This window comes from Elgaria multicarinata, chromosome 21 (assembly GCF_023053635.1).
Source record: "Elgaria multicarinata webbii isolate HBS135686 ecotype San Diego chromosome 21, rElgMul1.1.pri, whole genome shotgun sequence".
Taxonomy (NCBI): Eukaryota; Metazoa; Chordata; class Lepidosauria; order Squamata; family Anguidae; genus Elgaria; species Elgaria multicarinata.
In genome coordinates, this window is record NC_086191.1 from 9556253 (window position 1) to 9569940 (window position 13688).

Below are 13688 nucleotides of genomic sequence, written 5' to 3' on the forward strand. Positions count from 1 at the left end.
AGTATATAGAGAAGACGATCAATGCCTATTAGTCCTGATGGCTATGTGCTACCTCCATATCAGAGGCAGTAAGCCTGTGTGCACCAGTTGCTGGGGAACATGGGCGGGAGGGTGCTGTTGCACCATGTCCTACTTGTGGGTCTCCTGTTGACAGCTGGTCGGCCACTGTGTGAACAGAGTGCTGGGCTAGATGGACACATGGTCTGATCCAGCAGGGCTCTTCTTAAGTTCTTATATTTGGCTTAAACCGCCAGTAATGATTCTAGTACTCAGCATTTCAGAGGAGGGAAAAGCAACCGCAGAGCATGACAGGCCACTTTGGTTGAAGTTTCGTAAAACCAGGGAAGGTGGCATAATCGTATTATTGCCTGGCTCTTTCTGACCTGAACCTGATTAGTTTCCCGTCCGCACCCCCAATTAACCTAGAATCTTAAAAAGCACCTCAAAGACTAATTCTCAAGGGGGTGGGTGGGTGTAGGGAGAGTATCCTGAATACGATTGGGGGAAATGGCTCCAGTTTTATATTTTTGGTCTTCATGTACGATTCCTGTGTTGTAGGGAAAAAATTCTTTACCTATAATTCACCTGGGACATATCCTCAAGCGGTACCAAATCCAACGTAGATTAGAATTTGGTGCCCCTATGTTCAAGGAAAAGCAGGGGTGATTTTGCACATGAATAGGTATTATGAGAGTTAAAAAATCTGTTGTCCATCTCAATGCTTCCGAAGAGCACTTAGGGAACATGAGTGGGGTGTTACCCAGGAGGTTCTCTAGGCTTTGCTGTATGTGGGGCTCCACCCCATTTTTTGCCACTCTGAGTGTGAAATGCAAAATTGGGGAGGGATAGAGGGAAATAAGCCCCCTTCTTCTGTTGCTGCTGTATAGCCATGGTTATGAGCTCATGTAACTCTTGTCTTCTCTGGACCAGAGGTGTGCAGAAAGTGTAGATTGAGATCTACTGGTAGATCTCTGGGTGGTTTGGAGTAGATCAGCAAGGATCTCTGACTTCCAACACTGCAGAAATGAAGAAAGCTTGAGATAACCCAGGAGTGTGTGTGTGTGTGTGTGTGTGTGTGTGTTTTTAAAGGGAAGTTAGCTCCGTTTTGTTCTGGGTCTCAAAATGAATTCCTGCACTCAGAAATCTTTATTTCTAAGCGTACAGCTTTTGCAGCAGGTTCTGGTTTGCAGATCTTAAGATTCTAGTAAAAGCAACGTGGATGAAGCCTGCGCGCGCACAAACACACACACCGGATCTACACTCAACAGTGTGTGTGGGGTTTTGGAAAGGCTGCTTTCAGGCCTTACCTGCAGTTAGGTAATTTTAGACTTTGGATTTTAGGGTCTGAATGAATGAATAGGATCTTACACACAGGGAGATCCCTGCATCCCATTAGATGGCCATGTGCTATTACTTCACTGACTTTTAAAAGGTGGTAAGCCAGCTCTGCTGCATTTGGGAGTCTCCTCTTGCGGAACAGGGTGCTTTACTCTGCCCCAAAGGCCTTACCTGAGGGCACCATGGCTTACCTGGAGATGGAATCTGGGACTTTGTGCCTGCAAAGTGCAGGTGCTTTGACCACTGAGATATTCAGCACAGGTCCTGTCTGCAGCCGGTTCGGGAAGCTCCGGTGGCAGGCCATGACGGTGACGGTTCTGCCACCAGAATTCAGAGATAGACTGCCTTTGGACATGGAAGGGTCTGTTGAGCGGACCTAAATAATAGACAAACCTGTCTTCTCTAGATCTGTGCAAGGTGACCAGCTGCACGTGGCCAGACATTTGTCTCTCGTCCCAAAAAGAGAACGGCCCAGAGAGCTTTGGTTATTGGGCGGTATAAAAATGAAATAAATAAATAAATAAGGAACCTGCTTCTCCTCGGGCATCTGATCACCGTCCCGGAAGGGGTTGGGGTACCGTTTTAGGTAACCCCTTGAAATGCCTGGATGCCTGTGGCAAGCCAAGGGGAAATGTGAAAGCGGGCCAGCAGTGTAGCACCTCTCCATTAGCCTTACCCAACCTGACACCCTCCGGAGGGAATGGATTACAATTCCCATTAGCCTGAGCCAGCTGGCTGGGGTAGATGGGAATCCTGGCCCGAGACCTCTGGAGAGAGCTAGGTTGGGGAAGACTGCCTTAACTGAATGTGGTTGTACGTTTTAATCCTGTCACTTCCAACTCACACTTTGTAAAATTACTCTAGGAGTTGGCCTGCCGCTTCCCTGCACGAGTTTGCGACCCTGGCTCTGCCTCCTCCCCCTTGATTTTTGAGCTTTCCAATGGATTCTGTTCTCTCTCCGCATGGGAGTATCCTGTCGCTCCCGACATGCTACCTTCCCTTAGAGGAGGATGCCTGTTGTCAATCTTTGTGAGTAACTGCTGCGCACTGGCATCTTCCTTACCCTCCTGCTGCCCCTAGTCAGGGAGGCCCATTTGGGGCAGAGCCTTGCCCAGAAATCCAGTGATGTGGACTTGCTGGAGGGTGGCGAACTCCGTCTCTTTCCCACTCTAAAAGTAACCCTTTTCAGGGGTGGCGGTAAGCGTGCAGTTGCCCAAACTCTCAGGAGTTTGGGCGACCCACTAAAGCAGAAGTGAGGAACCTGTGGACCCCCAACTCCCATCACCCCCAACATGACTAATGGATGGGGATGATGGGAGTTGCAGAATCCATCTGGCCTCTGGATACCCAGCCTTGTCAGGATCTGGGAAAGAGACTAATGATGGTTTATGTGTTCTTCATTTATTACATTTATATGCTACTTTCCCTCCAAAGAGAGGCGTCTCTTTGATAACCACAACAACCCTGTGAGGTAGGTAAGGCTGAGAGGTAGTGACTGGCCCGAAGAGCCACACCGAGCTGCGTGGCTCAGTGGGAGATTTGAACCCGGCTCTGAGGGTCGAATACTCTGACTTCTCCACCATGCCGGTGGAGCGTGCGATGGCTGTCTCTTGACCCTTTTGGCATTTACCTCTGGCTGTTGCATTTTTAAGACCACAACTGAGAGCTCAGTCTCACTGGAAGAATGGAACGGAAGCATCTTTGGCTTCCGTCATTTCGGAAAGTTGCAGTTCGCATTCGAAGCATCAGCAAATGCAACATCAACAACAAAAGATGTCTTTATCTCATTTTTTAAATATCCAAACCATGTGTGAGAACTCCCTTCTTGCTTGCTTTCTTTTTCTTGCGTTCTGCCTTTCTTTTAATCAACACGATCTCCTAAAGAGAAGCCTGTCCACTTGGGGGATAGGGGAAAGGTCACGATTGTGTTGGAGCAACGTGCAACGCATTTTTTATGGCTTAATTGCAGCCGAGACGGTCTTTAATTTTGCAATGACATGGCAGGGCGGCTGTACCCCACCCTCTGCCTTAAGAACTGCCAGTCACGGACCCTCCAGGGTTCCACAGGCGAAACCAGAACTGCTCTTGTGTAGGACGCCCTGAACTTTGAACGTGGATCAAGGCCTCATGCTCCCCCGCCACACTTCGCCCTCTGTGAATTACCTGGATCAGAACAGCTTTACTTCTTTTAAAAGAAGCAACCGTGTTTTGTTCGAAGTTGCATCTTGCAACAGACCGGGTTAGATGTCCGTGCTTGAATTTGGCAGGGGGGGGCAGAGGTGTCTGAGCCCCCTTACCTGTTCCTTTTAGAAGGCTGTGGAGGGAGGCATGATTTGGTTAAAATTGGAGAGAATCAAAGCTGGGGGTTGTGGAGTTCATTAAAGCGTCCCTCCCCCAACACCCACTTTCTGGTGGTTACGGTGGAGGAGAGGAAGCTGTGCCTGGCATATTTGGGGCGCGCATGGGTGTGCGTTTATGGGCATGTGAAGCAAGATGCACCAGCAGCCCTCCAACTCGCAAAGATTTAACCTGGAGTGTCCCAGGGGAAGGAGGCAAAGCCCCAAAGGATGAAAATGAAAGGGACACACACACCCTTACCAAAACTATAAGGGCAGCTCACCCCTGCTGTTCCTGGCCCCCTTCCCTCCAAAAGGTACCTAAAATCTGCAGAGAGGGCCTTTATCAGGGGCAGGAATCAGAAAACAGCGAGCATTTCTGGCCAACAGACAGTTGGAAGGGATGCAGTTGGAGAAGGAGACCGTGGCGGATTGGGCCGGGGTTCTTGTAGCAAGAGTGGGCAACCCACACGAGCAGTGACTGTAGGAGGAGTTGAGCAGATGAGGAAGAAGAAGGTAAAAGTTAATTCCTGTTGCCCATGACACACTGAGGACTAGCTTCATGCGTTGATTGCTGTGCAATTTGGAAACTTGCCTCCCGCTTCTGTGCCAACAGGAACTGGCCTGTTGGTTTTGTTTGTTTGTTTTTAAAAAAAGACAAACGTGCCACACAATTCTTGTGCGGATTTGGGGTGTGCATGTTTCCATTAAGCAGATCAGGCCCTCTCTCCCTCTCTCCGCCCCTGCCGGGCCTCGTGGCCACATCGAACTCTGCTCTGTTCGGGAGAGAGGCGATCTCGCCTGCTTCTTTTGCGAAAGGCTTGTAGGGGCTGGGAATCTTGGGCCCCATGAGAACCACTCCCTTCCCCTGGGAACTCGCTACCAGCTAAGTCACATCAGGGAGGCTGTGTGGTTTGTACCAGGTCTTGTGAGTGCTCTCTCTCTCTCTCTTCCCCTCCCTCCCAGCCCCACTTACCTGGCAGGCAATCTCTTTTTTGTGCCAGGGTCCTCCTGACCCAAGGGAGAGGCTCTGTGTACCGGGGGCTGTTCCCAGAACCTGTTTGGGCACGCCGCTTTCCCACCCACAGCCTGACTGGCACCTTTATCAGAGCTGTCGTGCCCCCCTTCCTTCGGGCCTGGCTTGCAACAGCCGGATTTATGGGCGTTAAACAGAAAGTACACTCGGTTCCAGTCCTGCCTGCCAATGCCCAGGTGATGCCATCCTTGGCTTTCCCTGCCCTGCCTCCCATTTCCCTGCTGATGGCAGAACCCTGATGCCCAGCGGTGCGGGTCCTGCTCTCTCCCCACCCCACCCCCCAAAAGGGGATTTGCTGAATTCTTTGGCCGCCAAACAGTTCCTTGTTTTTCTGGATTCAAAACCTGCCCCCTTGGTTTTGCTCGAGCTGAGCAGGGATTTGAACCCACGTTCCACCTGGGGTTCCTTAACAGATCTGCGATGCAAGGTCAACAGGGTCAGGCACCTGCCGAGGGCCCACACCTGAGTGGGGGCGTGCTGACCAGAGCCCCCTGGAGCGACTCCTGCTTTCCCCCGTTGCAACCTCACCTGCCCCTCACTCTGGCCGACTTGCTCCCTGGCTCTCTGCCTGCCAAGCAAGCAAGTGGGAGCCATGGTGAGGAAGAGGAGGAGGAGGAGGAGGAGGAAGAGCAGCTGGTGACAGTGGCAGTGAGAAGGTAGACTTAAGAGGGAGGGGTCTGTTGAGGGTGACTTGCCCCGAGGGCCCTCCAAAACCTGCAACTGGCACTGCTGCCGTGGCAGGCAAGTTTTGTTAAACGAAGTCGGCTTTGGCGCGCCCCTGCTTGTCTGGTAGACAAGCAGATGGCTTGACTTCGTGGAAGACGGGTTTCCATGTTTCTCTTGTGATGTTCAGGTTGGATGTGTCTTGCTTTCATCCTGGCAAAGCCCGACGACTCGGGGCCCAAACTCCAGGCTTCTACAACCTCTGTCATGCGCAGAGGTTCTGTGGCAGATCAGCCAAATCAGGGGAGGCACGGGAAATTTGTTTCCGTTCGGTTTGATTGGGATTTTACCTAGTTCGCATCCTGCAGGTGGAAGATGGATTCGCTCTCCATCTGCGGTCGAAGGTTGTGAGTTTCCTAGCTTGCAGTGTGATTTGCAGATTCCCCCCACCCCAGAGGAAAATGTCCCCCAGCACACAGAGCCGTGCAACGTGTGCATGAAAACATGTGCACTTTTGAAAAATGCTCACAACTGCGCTTTGGTCAATGGGAGAAGATTGCGTCGGTTTCAAAGCGCATGGAATGGGTGCACAAATTTGGAAAATATGCACGGATTTTCATGGAGAAAGTGCGGGGGGACCCACACACAGATCACAACCTGGCACAGAGACGAGACGGAAGGAGAACTTTGGCAAACCCGTGTTTTGCTTTTATGCACAGCCCTAGCTGAATACGAATTCCCGTAGGATAAGACGTTTTGAAAACAAAACCCAAGACCCCCACTGGGTTAAATCAACGAGTGACTGATTCACCTTGGGGGCTATTTCTATCTCTTTTGCTTGTGGTGGCACCAGGTGTCTCAGCTACTGGCTTCTAATAATAATATTTGTAAGGCGAGGCAGCGTGGTGTAGTGGTTGGAGCAAAGGTAGGCACGGAGTGTACGCTCAGCAGTGTGGGTGTTAGGTTTTGAAGTGCGGGGTGCTCATTATGCTAGCCCCCCAAAGGGAATCCCAAAATTCAGGTAGTAGACTAAACCACTCCAAAATAGTTTACAGGATTGTGCTGGGAAAATCCATTTCCACCCAGTAACTGTGAGGATTACAGCTGAGCTTAGAGGTAACAGGGAAATCTGGTCGGGGAAGGGGGTGTGTGTTGCAGGTGACATTTGTGTCCCTGGCTCTGCTCCACCTGTGTCTACGGCGCTATAGAATCAGGAGTGTTAATCGGTGGGGTGTGTGATGTTCCTGTTGTCCCTGCTGTCGCAGCAAAGACAATTAATTATAAGATGCTTCGGAGAGTTCAAAGCCCTTGACGTGCATTATCTCGGCAATCTTTGCGACAGCCCTGCGAGGTAGGCTTGGGAATGCCTGGCCCACGTCATTGAGGCTGAGAACTGGAGTGGCTCGCTGCAAGCCATAGGCCTCGGCCATGGATGGGTGAGATGGGGATCAAAGGCTGTCCACCTCCAACCACTTCTGAAGGGCCCACACTCCAGATTGCTTCACGCGGGGTGCATAATTTCTTCTTAATTAATTTGGCTGCCCTTGCAAGCAAGGTGGCCACTGCCAATCCCGCCTGTTTTATGACTAACACTTCAATTTCACTAAGCCTTAAAAGACTCCTCCCCTCTCGCCGCTTGCAGTGTTCAGAACTAATAGGTGTTTGCCAGCGTCCATTGAGGACTAGTGGCTTGAGGCATCGGCTGAGTAGCTGGCAGCTCGGCGGTCTGGAATAGATGTTGCAGAACCTCCATTAGTAAAGCAGTCCGGACAATAAATCCAGGTTCTGGGAGGCAAGTAGGACGAGGATTTCAAAATCTGACGTTCCAACCTGGCACGGAAGCGGGCTGAAATGAGTTTCAAATTGATTTTCGAATAATTTAGGTGGCCTAAAAAGAAGTCTGGTTCTTCCATTGCTATCTGTGACCTGTCATTTGGGGGGGGGGGGCTAGGCTCAGACCCTGCCCCACCTGGATGCAGGCTAGGGTGGAGCAATCTCTGGATGTTGTTGAACTACAATTCCCATCAGCACTAGTCAATTATGCTGAAGGCTGGGAGCTGTAGTCCAACAACATCCAGAGGGCAACAAATGGCTCATCGCTGTTCTAGGCCATAATCAGCCATCAGCTTCCTCTAGGCTCCACCCCTGAAATGCCCAACTCCAAATTCTTCCATGTCCCGCCTCTGCCCCAGCAAGCCCCGCCCCTTAACCGGTCAGGCTCCGCCCTTCTCTTGCCCCCCTCCCCGTGTTTCTTAAATCCGAAGATGAGTGGCCTTTGGCGGAGTTCTGGGCCCTGCGAAAAGGAACTCCAAGTCTTCTGTCTCGTAACCGTCGCTCGGAAGGGGGAATTCTAGCTGATGCAGCTTTTCTTACCCCTCTGTGTGACAAGCTGTGCTCTTTCAAAACTCCCCCTTCTAGCCAAGGCGCTTCTTTGTTCTTCTCCTTTTGCATCCGGTCACCCTCGTCGTACGCAGGGCTTCCCGTAAATGCACCGAACCAACAACCAAAGATGTTCCTTTCTGAGCTAACCCCCCACCCCAAAAACAACACCTCCCTGGCTTATCTTGTCATCATCTCCGCCGAAAAGGGCAGAGGTGGAAACTCCCCTCCTCCAGTCACCGCCGGGATAGCTCAGCCCTACTGCGACATCCGGCTCGTGAACACCCGCCCACCATTTTAAATTTCTAAAATCGGAGGCGCTGCGGATGAAGAATTGACTGGAAGTTGCACCCCTCCAAGCGTGCTTCCGTGGGGCCCGAGGTGTAGGAAAAGCTCCCTGTGCGTTCTCAGGGGCTCTATGGCCGAGCCACGGTGAGCTGTAGGCCAAAGACAGCCAGGCCTGCTCAACTTCACAGCTTAACTGCCACGGATCGTGGCCTGCTGCATGCTCGGCAATCCTCCTGTGTCTTCCGCCACGGGCTGGCACTGAAAACGTCGGGGTGTGTGTGTGTTACTTCGCCCCTGGTGGGTTCCCATCTGTGGGCAGGTGGGCCGCACTCCCTTTGAAGTTGTGGAAATCGACCCACCGGTTCATTTCGCACCTGCGTTTGGTGTGAAAATGTGGCCTCCAAGCAGCAGAACGTGTGTCTGAACGTTTTAAAAGCCGCTTCGGCGAGGCATGCCGCCGAAGTTCGTGGAGGAAGCGTTCGGCTGGATGCCCTGTGTCCCTTGTCTGTTTAACCTAAAATGCGCATTCTTCTTGTCCTCTCCCCTCTCGACCCGGTTGGATGTCGACGAAAATAATAATTTAAATCTGGGCTCCAAGGTTTTGCTCTTGGGTGAAGGAGAGATGCTTCTGAGTGGTTGGGAGGCCGTGGGCGTGAAGCGCCGTCAGTTGTGCGATGCTCGTAGACCCCGTTTTTGGTCTTCGAGTTGCCACAGCGATTTTGGTTTTTTTGGGGTTGAAAACAGGAAAACCTACCTGAACTCAGAGCACCCACGTCAAAGCTGGCGGGGGTGGGTGGGTTGAAGATCTGTCTTGGGTGTCACTAGAGAAGAATCACTAAATCTTCCTGTTGAGACGGTCACATTGTCTTTAGGTTGAAAATTGTTCCTTGTTACCGTGTGTGTGTGACAGCTTCAGCAAACCTCTGGCTTGTGTTACAATGGCTGCAGTTACAAACACACAAGCAGGACATGTTTTGGTCCAGGAAGCTAAGGTCAGCTACCCAGCACAGGGGAATTACTGCTTTTCCAAATCTTCTCTGCCAGTGGGAGATGGGGGTGGAACAATTTGAGTATAACAGGTTTTTTTTGCTTACATTTAAGTCGGTATCTCTTCCAAATGCTAGGATCTGGTGCTGAAATCATAGGACAGAGCACCACAAAGCATGTGCAGAGTGCCTTTCTTTTCCCGCTGAGGGATTGAAACCAGCTGGCATTGCAGACTTGGCCCCAAGTATCTCCTCTCATTTTTTTAAAAATAAGAAATTAAATTAAAATTAAATGTGTGTGTGCACGGCGAACACAATTTTGGATTTTGACCAGGGAAATCTAATTTGAAAGCCTGCTCATCTGAGCACTAATTTAAATGGCTCTGAAGGAACTTGCTGGCTCTGTGACTCAGTTTCCCCACCAGTGAAATGGAATCACTGTCCCCCCAAGTGGTGGTGATTATGGGGCAGGTCGGTAACTGGAATCATTATTTATAATTGTTTTTAACACGAGCTTGTTCCTCCGGTTCTTACACAGTTTAAAAACTGCCCTCTTCCCAAAACTGTGATATTCCAGCGTTAGTTTGCTTGTTTAATCCCTTCCTGGCAAAACAGCCCATGTGCAAGATCACAGCCTTGCAGTCTCTCTCAATACCTCTTCAAATTCAAAAATGACACCGACAGAAGGCAATCAATTCAAAGGCCAGGCAAATCCACCTTTGACTGGATTTCCCCACATTTGGAGAACTTAATTTGTTTAGACGTTCGCATGTCATGCCATTTTATCTGGCTGTGTTTATCTTCTGCCCTTTCCCTTCCACGGAGCTAAGGTGAACTACATCATTCTAACCTTCGCATCTGTCATTTTATACTCACATCAACCTTGTGAGGTAGGTTAGGCCAAGGGCCCAAACTCACCCAGCGAGCTTCTGGGCTGGGTGAGGATTTGAACTCAAACCCCACCCCACCCCAGTTCTCACTCTAGCAAACAGCTGCACCAGAGCGACTTTTATAGATGAATTCTCTGTTCCAGCATCAGAAGAGAACTCATATTGAAGGCATTCAAATTTGACATTGCTGCTTCCCTTAAAATGGACTTCACCATCATGCTGTCTTCCAGATGTTTTGAATGACCACCCCCAGCATTCCTGAGCATTGACCATGCTGGCTGAGTCTGATGGGAGTGGAAGTCCAAAACATCTGGAATGCAGCAGGTTGGAGAAGTCGGCTTTAAAACAAAACCAACCTCTGCCAATGCGGCGTCCTAAAAGAATCTGTTTTGGGGGTTATTTAACTGGAATAACCTTCCCTTAACCCAGGGTTCCCTACTCAAAACCATTAATGGGTCTTCGAAGCGTGGGAAGCAACCAAAAGCCCCCCGTTTCTGGGTTGTGATGATGAAAGGTAAAGTGGTAAATCATCCAGCGTAGGCACTGGGTGGATGAACAGTGGGGTCAGATGCAAGGAATCCGACAGGCACGTAAGGTGCGATCCTATGCATGTTTAGACAGGAAAAGGTCCTACAACTGGCTGGATTTTCTTCCGTCTAAACATGCATAGGATTGCACCCTTAATCTTTAATCTGTTGCTTAGTTTTACTGCTGCCTCTTTAATAGTTTTGCATGTTTTGATAGTTTGATACTTTGTATTGTATTATTGTTGTTTGGGTTGCTATTGTTTTATTTTTCTTTAGGTTTGGGGGAAAACAATCTACAGTGATTGTAAAACAACTGTCATCTCCAAGTTGGCAGTAAATAAATTAGATAGGTAGATAGATTCAAACTTGAGGTTGCCTATTTAGCAGAGACAGTATTTCCCCCCCCCTGGTCCCGGTTCCTGGTAAATTATAGGAATGTCGGAAGCTACCTTAACCCTTAAGGGAGGGGCTGCAGCTCACTGGTAGAGCCCCCGCTTTGCACGCAGAAGGTCGCGGGTTCAAACTCCGGCTTCTCCAGGTAGGACTGGAAAAAGTCCTGCCTGAAATTCTGGACCGGCTGCTGCCAGTCTGTGCCGACATTACTAGGCTAGATGGACCAAGGGTTTGATTATGTGTAAGGCGGCTTCCTAAGTTCCTCTCCCAACTCACACTTTTGGTTCATCTGACCCTGGATTGGCAGGTGTGTTCAAACCCTGGGTGATGGGCCTTCAAGCCCCCCAGCATCACACTGGTGGGTCATCCATGTAAACTCTGCTGGCAGCAGTGGTGACAGGTGGGGATGTTTGGCTGGGTGAGCGGAAAAGAAGCTCTGAGCAGAGTGGTAGCAGCTGCCACCATCTTTGTTTCCCAGAATACCTCTGGGCCGTCCCAGTGCCAGGCTGGGCTCTGCTGCCCTGGAGAGGGTTTTTTTTAGCGAGGCAGAAGAGATTACTGCAGGCAGGGATGGTGGTTTGACTATTGTCTATGCCAGGTGCCCTCCAGACGTTTTGGACTACAGCTTCCATCATCCCTGACCACTGGGGCTGACGGGAGTTCTAGTCCAGAAATAATCTGGAGGGAGCCAGGTTACTTAACTGGTAGTCTGTACTGCCTGGCAGCTATGGCTTTCTAGGATTTTAGACAAGGGACCTTTGCCGTTTCTACCAGGAGATGTGGAGGTTGAGCCTGGGAACCCTCGCCCTTTTGAGGGAAATGCTTTATTAAAATAACGATGGTCCAAATTGCTAACCTCACCATCCTCCAGGGTTCAGCTCCTTTCCAGAAGGAATCTCTCAGAGTAAAGTCTCGGGCAGCTGGGTGGAGATGCATCTTGGCTCTGTTGCACATCCGCCGATCTGTGCGCGCATGAACACTTAAGATGCCATACAGGGGGCAGGCTGTCTTTTCGCCCTCCAACTGCTCTCGGGTGTATTTTGAACTGCCCATAACCTATTGTATTAGAGGAGAATTCGGTTTCACTAGTAGATCAATGTATCTCAGCTCTGGTGCACATCTACACGTCTGAGTGCACATGAACACTAAGATGTCATTAAAGACGTCACTAGTCGATCTTTAATCAAAAGAAGAAATACTCCTCCCAGTTTTTAAATTGGCAGAAGAAATGAACGCAGCTCCTAGCAGATCGTGAGATCCTATCATAACGTCTTATGCGTGACGCCTTGAAGATGCTTGGCTGCGTTTTCTCACTGAGTGCATCATCTCTGTTGGATCGGAGACCTTCTCTGGGGACGTGAGGCAGGCGCTTGTCGGGACTGGGACACTGATTTCGTTTTTTACGTGTGTGTTTTTGGGACACAGATATTGAAGACTTATTGATGTGCTACGTCTTTTTTTCTTCTTCTTATCTTAAGCATCCTCCAAGGAGTTCAGGGGTGTGCACGTTCTCTCTCGTCCACCCTGCTTAAATCAGGTGAAGAAAGGGCTGTACCGGTTGAATTTCTGCTTAGGCGCAGGTGTTTTGCTTTTTCCACGCCCTCTTCTCCGCGAAGCCTGATCCCCCGTGGTGTCATGCCCCCTTGTGTTCGTTCTGGAAACTCCCCGCCTCCTCCCAACCACGGTGGCTTCTCCCTCCAGCAAAGCCGCCATCTGCACTAATCCCAACTTTACTCCTCCTGCTAATCTTCCCCTAATCTGATCGAGGTTTGTCAAGGTTTGTCAACCCAAAAGGGTCCTGATGGTTTAATTGTAGCTAAACCAGGCCCTCCCGCCTCCCACCCCTTGCCCCGGGGGCCAGGAGGGGGAGGCCCAGTGGGGTTAGCTCAGGACTCCTGGGTTCTATTCCCAGCTCTGGCAGTGGGGGGTCGAGAGCCAAGGTTTCGCTGTTCTCAAGAAAAGGCTGCTGTCTGAGTTTTATTTTTCTTCCCAGCAGCCAGGTGGGAATTCAACAGGCAAAGCTTCATACACACATCCCCAATGCGTTTATATTCCTGCGCCTGTAAGTGCTCCATTTCCACCCCATAGACAGTCAGATATCTGTTAAAAGGAGTAGTCATCCGTTGGGGGGAGGGGTGCAGGGGGAGTGGGGGGAGGAGAAAGGTGCCACCATTCGTTGGCGCATGAGGAGGCAGGCGCCAGTTGTGGGAAAGGAGTGGGGTTAGACTGGAGCCTGGCATGGGGAGACGGAGATCAGCACCCGCTTGGGCGTCTTGCCCCGATTCTAGCCCCTGGAGGCAGGCAGGCAGTTGTCTCTCTCTCTCTTCTCCCCCTGATTCTCTGCCACGCGGGTTCTGGCTGAGCTGGCATCCCCGTCCCAGAGGGCAATGCCATGACGCGGCCGCACCCATCTCCCAGGTCAGAGTGCTCCAGCTCGCAGCCACGCCTGGCAGCTCTCCCGCCCCCCCTCGCCCGGCCGGTTGGTCCTGCTCTGGCAGAGAGGGGAGCGGCTACCCCTGACGGAGGCCGTTTCCTTCCCCCCCGCCCCCCCTTGCCCCCGTGAAGGCAAACAGCCCAGCTGGCGGGCACCCAAGGCGGGCAGGGAGCGGCCAGGCAGCCCTCTCCAGCTTCCCCGGGCGAGAAGGGGCATGCCGCAGCGCTCTCCCTAACTCCCAACCCCACCCGGACGGCCTTGCCCACTGGCATCCACATCCAGTGGGAAAATAGGGAGCTGGGTTGGCTGTCTACAGGGGCTACTGCTTGGCTGGGGACAGTTTTGCGTTGGTCTTAAGTCTGCCCAGGAATTCGGCCTAGTGGGATTTATCGCTCAGTGCCAGACTCTATAGAAAAGC

General features: G+C 51.1%; 2 protein-coding genes across 7 annotated transcripts in view; one reads left to right on the top strand and one right to left on the bottom strand.

Annotated features, from left to right (window-relative positions):
• PBXIP1 (PBX homeobox interacting protein 1) overlaps positions 1 to 13688 on the bottom strand; it is a 167776-nt gene that overhangs the window by 130560 nt on the left and 23528 nt on the right. The gene's annotated exons all lie outside the window — the stretch shown is intronic.
• The window catches only part of ZBTB7B (zinc finger and BTB domain containing 7B), a 38178-nt gene that overhangs the window by 18512 nt on the left and 5978 nt on the right, over positions 1 to 13688 (top strand). Inside the window, exon 1 of one of the 6 annotated variants that reach the window (XM_063145664.1) lies at positions 4807 to 4886. The exons of 4 other annotated variants lie outside the window; for them this stretch is intronic. The gene's annotated coding sequence lies outside the window, so the exon portion shown is untranslated. Of the gene's footprint in view, positions 1 to 4806; positions 4887 to 5720; positions 5781 to 13688 lie in introns of those variants that run through there. One more of the 6 variants, XM_063145663.1, reaches the window with a different exon arrangement.